This window comes from Sipha flava, unplaced genomic scaffold (genome assembly GCF_003268045.1).
Source record: "Sipha flava isolate LNK unplaced genomic scaffold, YSA_version1 101_pilon_pilon, whole genome shotgun sequence".
In the NCBI taxonomy this organism is placed as follows: Eukaryota; Metazoa; Arthropoda; class Insecta; order Hemiptera; family Aphididae; genus Sipha; species Sipha flava.
Genome location: NW_020271715.1, coordinates 1,831,550 through 1,844,123, shown reverse-complemented (window position 1 = coordinate 1,844,123; position 12,574 = coordinate 1,831,550). Strand labels below are relative to the sequence as shown.

At 30.1% G+C, this 12,574-nt stretch overlaps 1 protein-coding gene across 3 annotated transcripts in view; it reads right to left on the bottom strand.

Moving 5' to 3' along the window:
- LOC112680308 (neuropeptide Y receptor type 2-like) overlaps positions 1-12,574 on the bottom strand; it is a 217,761-nt gene that overhangs the window by 194,629 nt on the left and 10,558 nt on the right. Inside the window, exon 2 of one of the 3 annotated variants that reach the window (XM_025550380.1) lies at positions 7,093-7,138. The exons of 1 other annotated variant lie outside the window; for it this stretch is intronic. The gene's annotated coding sequence lies outside the window, so the exon portion shown is untranslated. Of the gene's footprint in view, positions 1-6,663; positions 6,769-7,092; positions 7,139-12,574 lie in introns of all 3 variants that reach the window. One more of the 3 variants, XM_025550371.1, reaches the window with a different exon arrangement.

Below are 12,574 nucleotides of genomic sequence, written 5' to 3'. Positions count from 1 at the left end.
TTTTTTAGCTTATGAATTCTGTTAAATGTTAAGGTATGCAGATGATTACGTTTTGTAAAATAATATTTTGGTGATCAAAATCACATTCCAATTACTAAAAAGACGATTAGTGATGATATCGAGATGATAAACCGTAAATATATATTAATATGATTGATAAATCAGTGGCATTTGTACCATTAATTTTAAGAATGGGTTGGTGTGTATGAATTAATTTCTGCTAGCAATAACATTTAATTAAATTCAAACCTGAAAAATGTTAATTAATCAAAGTCCATAATCAACGGTAGTCAATGATCATTGCCACATAATATATTGTTATTTATTATATTACAATTAGTGCGTATACGAGATACCTACCATAAACACATAACATAATAATCGGCTTCAGCTGTTATATTATAATATTATATTCATGAAACAATTTGTTATGTTATAACATTATATTCTTGAAACTCAATTTCCCATATAATCACTCTTCATCAGTTGCAATAATGTCTATAAATTTATAAAATATTCTATGGATGCTATAAAATGAAAGGTATTATTACTAAACTTGTCTGTAGATAGGAAACCATATCCGTCTAAACTACTTTTATACTGAGCTCGTTTATACCAATGCCGAAATTATTAGGATTCGGTTATCTCGTATAAATTACAGACAGCGCTGACGACGATTTAATACACACACACACACACACACACACGCATATATATATATATATAAATAAATAAATAAATATAAGGCTATGGTATGTATAATAGAACAATTTTTTTTTCTCATCCAGTTTGTGTAAATGTATAATATGGTAAAAATGTACGTGTGTAGCGCGCGCAAAAAGGTCACGAGGGTAATTTGAGGTTCACTGACAGTCTACTTATAATGTATATATAATGTATGGATTTTGTAGATACCCGAATCGTGCCGACGGTGATAAGTATATTATTACCACATATTTTATACAATTTTTATAAAATGTAACACGACACGCGTACGCGGTGTACCCATGTGATCACATTCTTTAATTTACAAAAAAGCAATGCCACCAACAATAAGGTTGGTTATCTTTTATCAACATAATTCTCGAAGAGACCGTAAATCGCGATTGTGACTCGGAATCATCTTGTAAACAGAGTTGGACGTGATCTATTTACATATTTATTTTCCCGGGTAAATGCAAAAATGGTAGAATGATTGTATTGTACATAACATGTATATATTTGAGAACTGACGGTTCGCTTATCTCGACCGTTACGCGTAATATATTTGTAAATAGATGTTGAGTTTGTAAGTTATTGGATTTTAAGGATTTATTTTTATTTGAGGTTTCGTGCCGGAAATTTAGGTGCCGTCCCTTTGAGCAAGGGCGAAAGAATTTCTGAAATGATTTTATACCGTGAAATACTTTATACACTTACATAGAAGTTATTACATTGCATTATTCGTCACGTAATGATTTTGAGTAGTATACTTTCATACAAATTTATAGGAAAAACTCAAGAAACACCTTGGTTAAATATCGAGAAAATGTTCAATAACGCCATCAGATAAATGATACATTATTATTGTTATTACCGTATTATTTTTTCAATAATATAACGGGCCCCACTGAACTGTTAGTGTGGTAGCCCATATTCTTTTTAATATGATATTCAAATAAATTCGAATGTTACACGTTTCCACCAAAAGTGTACCTTTCTTTTAGTATTTTTTATAATTTATAAATATATACATAAATGTATTTCATTATGCTATATACATATGACCAATCCCGTACCAACCAAACATTGCGCCCTTACGTATTTTCAAATTGAAAATATTACGCTTATTAGATATTATTTTCGATGATTGCTTTGATTATAATATGAAGGCTGTTAAAGATTTTGTAAACAAAATATACGGCATTGACCGTTGTAATTTTTAACATTAAACGCAAGATTTTCATTTTTGCGCTCTCCCAGGAATTGCGCATAGAGCGTAGGCACCTCTCGCCACCCCCTAGCTACGGCCCTGCATATGGTAATGCTTCATCTCTTTAATACTAGTGGAGGAGTTATTAAATTATTGCCATCGTATTTTATTTTAATGTTATGAAAAATCAACAAAATTAAATTAATTACTTAGTTCAATATGAGCCATATAAATATTTAATAAACAAATATTGTCTAAAATACGTTTAGCTAGTGAGTTTTGTAAAATAAGTTTATTTGGTGCAAACGGTAAAGGTATACTCTTGGTGAAAATGTGTCCCGTCCATAAATTCGCACATTCTCATTTATATATTATTATATTTACCATTACTATTATTTTCTTTGACGATTAAACATCTTAATAGTATAGGAATTCATATGCAAACTGAGTTAATGATTTTGAATTTGCTAACTTTGACTGTCTTTTTTATACATCCAAATCTGAAAATATTAATTACAAGTCCTCGTATAAATTATTATTTGGATGTTAGTTTTTAAATCCACCTGTTTTTACTATTATTCAAAATAATTATAAAATAATTACACGGTGATCAAACTGAAATTGTCAATTAATTGCAGCAATATTTTATTTCACAGCCTCGTCGGCTAGTTTTCTTTAAGTATACCATGGGAATTTCGATTGTAAATCCACAGACATCACCTCAAATTCAGAGACAACGCAATGAGAAGAGAAACGGTTAAGTTATACATTTTTATATACATAAATTCATATCTTCATTGATAGACCGTTCCATTTAAATATAATATACAATATGATGTTTCTAATATTTGTATAACCATACTTGAAAATGGTTTATTCTGTATTTTATACACTGACGCAAAAGTTCAAATTACTTAGTTCATTGCGGTAAACAATAATAATAACTACGAGCATTATAAAAACGAAACTTGTTTAAAACACGAATAGTTTCAGTTAGATATTTGTATTATAATAAACACTGAAATTAAAATCATGCGAAACAATGGTAAATTATTAATTAAGTTTTCATTGTGCTCACGTGTGTGTTTCAGTAAATACGTAAACAAATATGAATATCATGTGCGCATATATAAGACGGGAGAATGTTGTGCTTCGTAAATTGTTTACGTATGAAAACTGTTTTTCAAATTTTTAATTTAAATACTCTCGTTGTCGATTTATTAAGACACGAACGTATACTTCAGTATATGAACTATTCAGATTACTCTAAAGTAAGAATATAACTTCACCTCCGTGCTGCGAGCTAATTTTTCATCGTAAAACAAAAATATTGTTTAAACCCAACACGTAAAATATGCGTAGACCATCGCTATGATAAGTGAAACGTCTGAATATTATTTTGTTGTTTTACGGTTTTCTGGATTTTCGGCATCGGCGTGGATTAATAGTGAATTTCTGTGACGGTAACACATAAATTACACGCGGTACGTACGTACATTATAATTTATTTACAAAACAACACACGCAGTACATAATCCGTTGCGGGATCATCATCTATTTTGTGTTGTATCATATTGATTTTATGTAACTATTTTAAAATCAATGGTGTCAATGGTATCGTTTACCACTGACAAAAGAACAAAGAGCGAGAGGACAAAAAAAACCTGTTTAAAATAATAATTATTTTATTGTTTTTATTGTATGAATTTCGACGACGATCCGTCCTGGTATCGGTATACGATCGTGATGAAATCAGTCGAGATTAAGTCCAGAACCATTTAAACATAGTTATTAAACCATAGATAAACACATACAAAACTGATTCTGGTCGCTATACTTTATTGCACCCAAAATATTAAACCCTTACTCGGCAGTTGAAAATAAATATTATATTATTCATATTATTTACGCGAAACTTTTTACTTTTTTTTATTTTATTTTTTTATTTCATACGACTTCTGCGTTGTGAAGCTGGGATGTAAAACTGTAATATCGTTAAATTTATACAATTGCTTGGTACCAGTGGATCGTGTTAGCTTATACATACAGTGTAATAATAAACCCCGTTACTCTGATACGACTCAATCGTTGGTCCATCCAATTACGAACTATCTTCCTCGAGACATTATAATAAAATTGTACGTGCGAGTTAGTCATTTCGCGAAAACAGCAAATTCTCCAGTACCACTTTCAAGTCGCTGCATGTAATTATTGGGCACAGTTAAGTTCTCATTTACCCTTGACAAGTTGTACATCTCATCATCGATCTCCGTATTATTATTTACGCAGGGATTCCGTAATGGTTATGCTATCATTATATTAAGTTTACGGAGCATGAAATGCAATGCAATTTGTCCATGATAATTAAACCGCTGATTCTGAATTTTTAGCTATTGTTTTTAATGATTTCGTTATAGGATTTTTCAGATCGCATAACAATGACTGTCGTTCTATTATATTTGATACTTTGGCCAAATAACATGGTTTAAGTGTTCTACAGCGAGCACGAGGGGCGTTTACGGCATGATTCGACTTGGTCGACTACACCACATTATTTTTATTCACCCTGCCAATTCTATAATATATTATTTCCGCTACAAGTGAGTGAAAAACTTGTATCATAAGTGTGATTTGCAAAAATGCAGTTGAAATGTAATTCCGACTATACGATGGAAAACAAAAATGTATTATTTGACGAGCTTGTGTACAACGAATGTTTTATTAACGCATCGAAAAACGTACATCGTGGTAACTATTCTTTTAATTTTAGTAAAGTACTCAACTATGCATGGGTCCAGTTTCAATTTTAGAACGTATCTCAATGACTTTTTAAAGTAAAGATTTTGGTTTTAATACAGTTATAATTGAACGTACAGACCAACAATGTGACAAAAAACTAAAACTTGTATTTAAGTCCATTCCTTCGCATCTGAATCGTTTTATAATAAATTCACGCAAATTAATTCGAAATTTGTGGAGTGTGTACTAAGGTGGGTCGTTTTTTTATTTTTTTATTTTTTTTGTAAACATAGCGATAAAAAACTTCCACATAGAAGTCTAATGGCGTATGTAAAATTTTATTTTATTCAAGGATGTTAAGCTACCTCTAGATTGTCGTCAAAGTTTCAAGTTTTTAATATTTATATTATTTGATCGGGAAAAAAATAATCTATTAACTGTATAAATGAAGCTATTACGTATATTACTTTATAATTTAATATTATTATTGTTGTAATAGCAGAAAACAAAATTAAATCATAAACTTAAACGGTACACTTGAATTTATATTTTTGCGATACGTAAATGTCATAAAAAAGATATGAACAAAAAATTACGATTATTACCGGCCGTTGTTGTTGAAATTTGTACATATTAAGTAAATTACTGAGGTAGGGGAATCAATGTCACTCGATTAATGACGATCAGACAATGTTACTTTTTATGACTTTTGTATCAATTAGAACTGCCATAGACAATTTTTGGAGAAATTGTGTTGTGATCGACGACCGTTCACGCGTTTGAAAATATGGACGTAATCGTAACGCTTGGAAATGTCTCTTGTTTAGTGATTCTTGTGATATTAAATATAATATGATGCTAACATACAAAGAACTTATGAAATTTTATGAGTGTATCCGGTACAAAATCAAATATGAAAATATGAAATATGAAAATGAAACTAAAAAAGAACCAACATATAAGGAAATAGAATCTATTGTTATTTCAAAAGTTGAAAATATATAAATAAAAGCTTCTATTGCAAAGCAATAGAATGCAAGCGAGTAAAAGCCATGTTGAAAATATACTTAAATGTCATCCTAAACTATCAGAAAAAAAATTAATAGATTTTCGTAGCAATAGTAAAGCTTTGTTTGATATTTCAACATTTAAGTGTAAAGATATCAAAAATTGTATTTGTCCAAGAATAAAAAAAATACCAAAAAAAAAAAAATAACCAAAAAAAATACCAATGAAGGAACAGAACTTTTTAATTGATCGACGTACATTGAGAAAAATGGTAATAGGATCAATGGAAATTGACACGACAAATCAAATTAGAAATAATATTAAAAGAAAGTCGGCGAGACGAAAATTGCCGTGTAATTCTCAAAAAGAAAGTACAGAAAAGCTCAATATATCAATTTTGTCTACATCTAGTGATTATGATAGTGAAAGTGATAATGTACTACAAAAAATTCACGACACCCTAAGACAGTTTCTGAAACTAAATCTGCTATTAAAATCGATTACTCTTTATTATCAAACACATGTGATAGATATAATATTTCATACAGAGCTGGGGTGGCCTCGGCATTATGAAAATTGTGTTATTTCGGAAATTATTGACAAAAATAAGCTTCGACGAAAGCGTAAAAAAACAAGACAGTGTATTTTAGCACAAGCAAAAGTTTTAAAAATACCTGCATTATATTTTGACAGCCAAAAGGATAGAACCTTGTATGATATTAAGAAAGATAGATAAAAGTATCGACAAATTATTCTGAAAGAACACATTTTTTTGAAAAATGTACCAGAATCAATATTTTTGGGTTATATCACACCAACTTCTGGCACTTTTAAATTTATCAAACAAGCAATCACCGTTGACTTCTTGGAGAGAGGATTATCAGTGGAGTGTTTATTGGAAGTTGGGTGCGATGGAACGAATGTAAACGTAGGTAAAAATGGAAGTATTATTCATTTGTTAGAAAATAGATTAAATAAGCCATTGCAATGGATAATTTGCTTACTGAACATGAATGAATTTCCGTTGCGACATTTATTTCTACGTATTGATGGTTCGACATCGGGACCCCAGACGTTTACAGGAGAAATTGGCAAACAGTTAAAAAGTTCTGAAAAAAAATATGTTGTTCAATTTTAACTTATTTCTTCATAACTAACTGCTTGAGCTATTTATGAAAGAGTTCAGATCAAAAATATTTATATAGAATAGTTTCCGCGGTAATAATAGGTATATTTACTAATGATTTAAAAAATAAATCACCTGAAAAAATATCTCATGCTCAATGGCTCTCATGATCTAACCAAATTCTTTGTATTTATGTCTCGATAGTGGCACCTTCTGAAAAGCTAATAACTCTAGCAACCTACATTGTCAAAGTTTACGCACAAACTTGATTTTCAATCAAAACTCATCCATAATGTAAACACATTACCTGTACAAGCTTATCTCTTCGTCAATATTTAAGTGAATTATAGATCCTGTAATACAAAGAAACAGTTATTTTTCTCATCCCGTGATAATTAATAAAAGTAATAATTTATTACTTGCAATATTGACAGACCCACAAAAACATAATCGAGAATTAGCTGCTTGTCGTATTTCGACGCAATATAAACACAAAAAAAAACAATATTGTTCAAACTTCCACATATAAATTTGAATGCATCATCTTACATCGATTTTATTAATTGGCAACAAAATATCAAAAAACCACTAATTTTAAAAACAATACTCGATGGAAATATTAAATTTCTCGTCGAACAAAAAGGAGAAGGTGATGAAGAAAATGATTAAGAATATTTACTACGTTTGCCATGTCATACACAAGCATTTTAAAAAGCTGTCAAGACTGTAACAGAAGATTCAACCATTTTGTGTAGTAAATCCAATAAAGAAGGTTTTATTAAGACACAAATAGAGTCACGAAAAGTAATGCCAAAATTTGTCAGTAAAAAAGATTTTCAAATCATTTAAACTCATAACTATTATTATATTATTATTTTTCTTTGATTATATTTTTTATTGATAATGACATATAATAAATACGATTGTATTTTATCACATTAATAATGTTCTACATTTTTTAAAAAATGATTCTATATTTTCAATGAAAAATATTTAAACTTTTTATACAGTGAATTTTCAAGACCGATCCGGAAGCAAAAAGTGATTTTATATTGATACCAAATTTATATAAGTAGTTTAAAGGTGTCGATTGGCACATTTTTATTGTTATGCCGAATGGAAATGAATACATTTATTTGTTTGTTATATATAAGTGTAAAAGTACTGTGATGGCACAACCTCAGTAGCATGTCAACCCAATTGTCTTACCTATTTAGATTAGATTTAAAGATTGACTACTTGCGATTAGCACACACTTATATACCTAAATATTAATATTATATATGTGTATTATGTTTGCATACGTATATATCCAGAGTTGTTAGCCAATGTTTTGTACCTGTTAAATTATATATATTAGCGTTTGGAATTACTTTAAACTCTTTATTTCTGTTTTCGCGAAACGCGATTAGTCCATTAGGATAACGTTCTGTCGTGGAGTAATAATAATCGTAATAACAACTTAAATGTATTATAGTTAGGTATATATAATTTATACGTACAGTATATATATATATATATACCTATTATAATATTTGTTATGTGATAATACGGCACAAAACATTAATTATATACGCGTATATATATTTTGTTCGTGTACGCCCACTACATACATTTATTTCGTGATATTTTAATGTGTTATGTATACGCGTTTCCGTGTACAAGGTTTTACCGAAATATGTAAGTACCTGAGCGCAATAGTATGAAAAAAAAAGAGAACCACGAGAAGAAGGCCAAACAATTTTGCTTGTTTTGATCTTGTGATTGTAACATCCAAAAATTAACAAATTTATAATATATATTATATAATTATATATATTAATAACGCAAAATAGATTGTTTTAATGCAGTGTTTCCCAAATTCTTTTACCCGCGGAACCTTTGCAGGAGCTTAAACGTTTTGTGGAACCCCAATATTTTTTCTATAATATCAATACAGACATATCTATTTTACACTTAAATGAGTGGGTTATCTGACACTTCCGACATAAGAGTGTCATTAATACAAAAAAAACAAGACGGTTTTAACATTTTATTTTGTTTGTTATCTACTATTATTATATTATTACTGCTATTATTACTACTATTATATTATAAATGTACTTACATATCAAAGCTTGAAATGCAATATTTGCCTCTCATTACTTCGAAAATAGATTCAATGAGAAGATTGGAATCATTCCATAGTGTTTTTTCATAACTGTTTTTAAATCTGAAGTTATTCCTGAAAGTTGGATTTGTAAGTCCGGAGCCGCATTTACTTGATTTCGAAACTTAGTCTTTGTATACGCCGAAAAGCTACAAACTACGAACCTCATATCGGGAAATATTTTAATTCCAGTTCTATGTTGAGTTCTATGTTCAAATCATAGTTCAAATCAAAATATTGCTAATTAATTTATATTTTCCCAAACTTCTCACGGAACTCTTTGCGCAAACTCACGGAACCCTTAGGTTTCGCGGAACACCAGTTGGGAAACACTGTTTTAATGAATACCTGTTTCGTAATATAAATGTTACAGTTGAAGTTCGAGATCGATCAAAATTAGTTTAAACCAAGACCTTCACTGTTAAAACTATTTTTAACTTATTTTTGTATATAAGAACTGGCTGTGTCTGAAATGTTATGATGAAAAATAGAATCATCTAGTTAAAATCCGTAATATTTATATTGATAAGTTAAACTAGTTTTAACTAGGGAAAATTAGAATTATAAGTACATATTAGAATAATAATTACAGGCATTTATAATATTATTTATTTTTAACAGGATAAATTGTCGAAGCATTTAGAATTGTATAATATTTTTTTTTTCCTATATAAACAGCGATTAGTTTCACAGGATTTTTTTCATATGCATCTTCCAAAGCCTTGCCCTAACCCCACCAATGCTTTTGTTGCGGCTGCGCAGAGGAAGAAAATATGATTGTTTCGAACTTCATTCTCTGATGGATTTTACTTCGTATGTTATAAATGTAAACCATTGTTAGGTATAATATGTAAAAGTTATCGTATATAAGTGATTTGATAGTCTGCCGGTAGTATTTATCGAGTAATATTATCGATCGTCTGTGGTTGCGTGCATTTTAGGTAGAACGTGTACGAATACATGTATACTGACGAATCTAAACCTGTAGATAATTCTAGTTTCAACTAGTCAAAACCAGAATTGACTAAAGGGATTTGTGGAAACAAGTTTTGACTAGTTAAGACTAGCTTTTGTGGATTTTGGGTTTAACTGTAATATATACAATATGTATAAATAATAGATATATTCTAACATGACCTGTAGATTTATAAAAAAATGCTAGTCATTAGCTATTAATCTCTTGCATTATGTGAATTACGTTCTTAACATAATTCATGTTTAAATATACGTATAGTTAAAATGTAATAATAAACCAATTCATTAATATTTCCTTACATATATTTTAATAGTGTCAACAAACAATGAAAAAAATCACTCTTTCAGAAAAAATGAATAGGTTATAATGTTTTTAACGAATACTTATTAAACAATAGATGATAAATGCAAATAATTTAAAACGATCAATAGAAAATTATTTTTAAAAATATTTAAAAGCTCTAATAATAATAAGAAGAAGAAAAAAAAATTGCCGTTGCCACTCATATTTAAATAAATGGAGCATATAGTCCAACTGTAGTATTCTTTATTTTAAACTGTTTTAGGGTCTAAGAGAGAAACTTAAATTACATATATTAAATACTAATTTCGAATCTCGAGCAATCTCGAACCGACCACAATATTCCCTATTTTGTCGAGACTATAATAAAGCAAATTAGAAATGGTTCTATTACTGAATGAATACACTTAATATAACTTTGGAGTGTAAAATACAATTTTGTTTCGAATTGTTCGAATTTTCATATGCACAGTGTCACAGTAAAATAAACTAAAAACGAGTTTAAAGCAAGAATAATCGAAGCTTAAGATGAATAGCAAAATGTTTTCTTAGTAAAAACGAAAAAAACAGAATTCCACTGTGATAAAAAACTTCAATGTCGTAATTTATACCACAAAATTATGAAACGATTATTGCAATAATAATAATTGCACGTCCGGAGTTCGAATCACGTAAAATTAACAATAATAATAACAGTCATCATTAAATTATATCAATACAGTCACACCGAATGGTTATGGCGTGACACCCGAGTCGAGAGTAAGAACGCCGTCGATTTAAAGTGCCGTCGCTGCTAATGGAAAAATGTTCCGAGTTTCCGTGAAAACGAATAAAAATCTCGCGAGGGGGTAAAAACACTCGCTGAGTAACAGTACGGTAGATTTGGAAATATCACACAACATGGCGCGATTCCCATAGCCACATCTTATTACATTCGAGTCCGTTTCATTACAATAATATAATCCCACAGCGCTTTATCTTATATCGCCGTCGAGAGTGGGTACTTACAGTCGGTCCCGAGTGGATAAGACAATCCGTTTGGGATAACGGAAAAAGAAATATTGTTTTCCTTAGCGCATTTGCGCGTGTTTGTCTATGAGCATATTCATATACACACGCGCACAAACGTTTAAATGGCAGATGTCAGCTGTTGATGTAAACTTCGAAAACGGAAATGATAAAAAAGAAAAAAAATCAAATAAGTCTCTTCTGCAGATATATGGTATTATGGTATATATGATATATGTTCACTGTTTATACGTACACACGTTAACAGTACATCATGTGTCCATGTTCGTGTTGGACAAAACGATAATATTGGATGGGAACCGAAGGCGAGGTGGTAAAATAGGAGAAAATGTCGCGTGAAAGACGGTATATATCGGAAACAGGAGTCGAATCGATTGAAATTCAATGAATCACTGTGACCGTAGATTTTGCCGAAACAGGATTTCTTCTTCCTTGTTGCGAATTACCCGAATAGCTGAGTTCTGCATTTTAACGTCGACGTACCACAATAATGATGTTTATTAAATACCTCTAACTATGCCATTATGTTCACGTACACGTCGTGTCTCGGTGAATCATTTCTACCAGATTCATATAAGAAATATATAAGAAAACGTCCTCGGTTTTTACGATTTCATTACGATTTCATACAATCGGCAGAAAACGTCCCGAAGAAGAACCTATCAATTTCCAAAAAGCACATATCAGGGCAATATATTGTAATACCGTAACCTTGGGTCAAAATAATTGTGATCCGTATAGAACAGGGGTCGAGAACCTGCGGATCCGGAGCCGCATGCAGCTCTTTGGATATATATATAAATCTATCGAGATCTTTAAAATATAAATTGTATTATATCTGCATTATTATAGTGATATTAATTCTGAATTTCTCAATAAACTTTTTTGGGTACCCTTCTTGGTTAGAAAAACTAAATTAATATAAAAAAATTTAAATACTTCATTACATTTTTATTTCATTAAAAATCTATACACAAAAAATGATAAAAACAAAAAGAGCTTACTTGCAAAAAAATTAGTGAGAAGGGTTAACTTATTTCTTTTGGCACAGTTGATCAATATTTGGTTATAATTTAGTTAAATACAACCTTAAATCATCGTCAACATTTAACTTGTTTCTATATTTACTTTTAAACTTGAACAACCTTTTCCGCGTAAATAATTTAAATTTAAAGGTTTGTTAGCCAGACTCGTACCCTTTAAAAAATCTCAAATACCCCCAAGGGGTACGCGTACTACAGTTTGAGAACCATTGGGGGGAATACAAAATTATATTAGTTGATAGTGAGCACGGTTCTCGTTAGATCAATTCAATCAGTGCGACGTTGTTCGGTA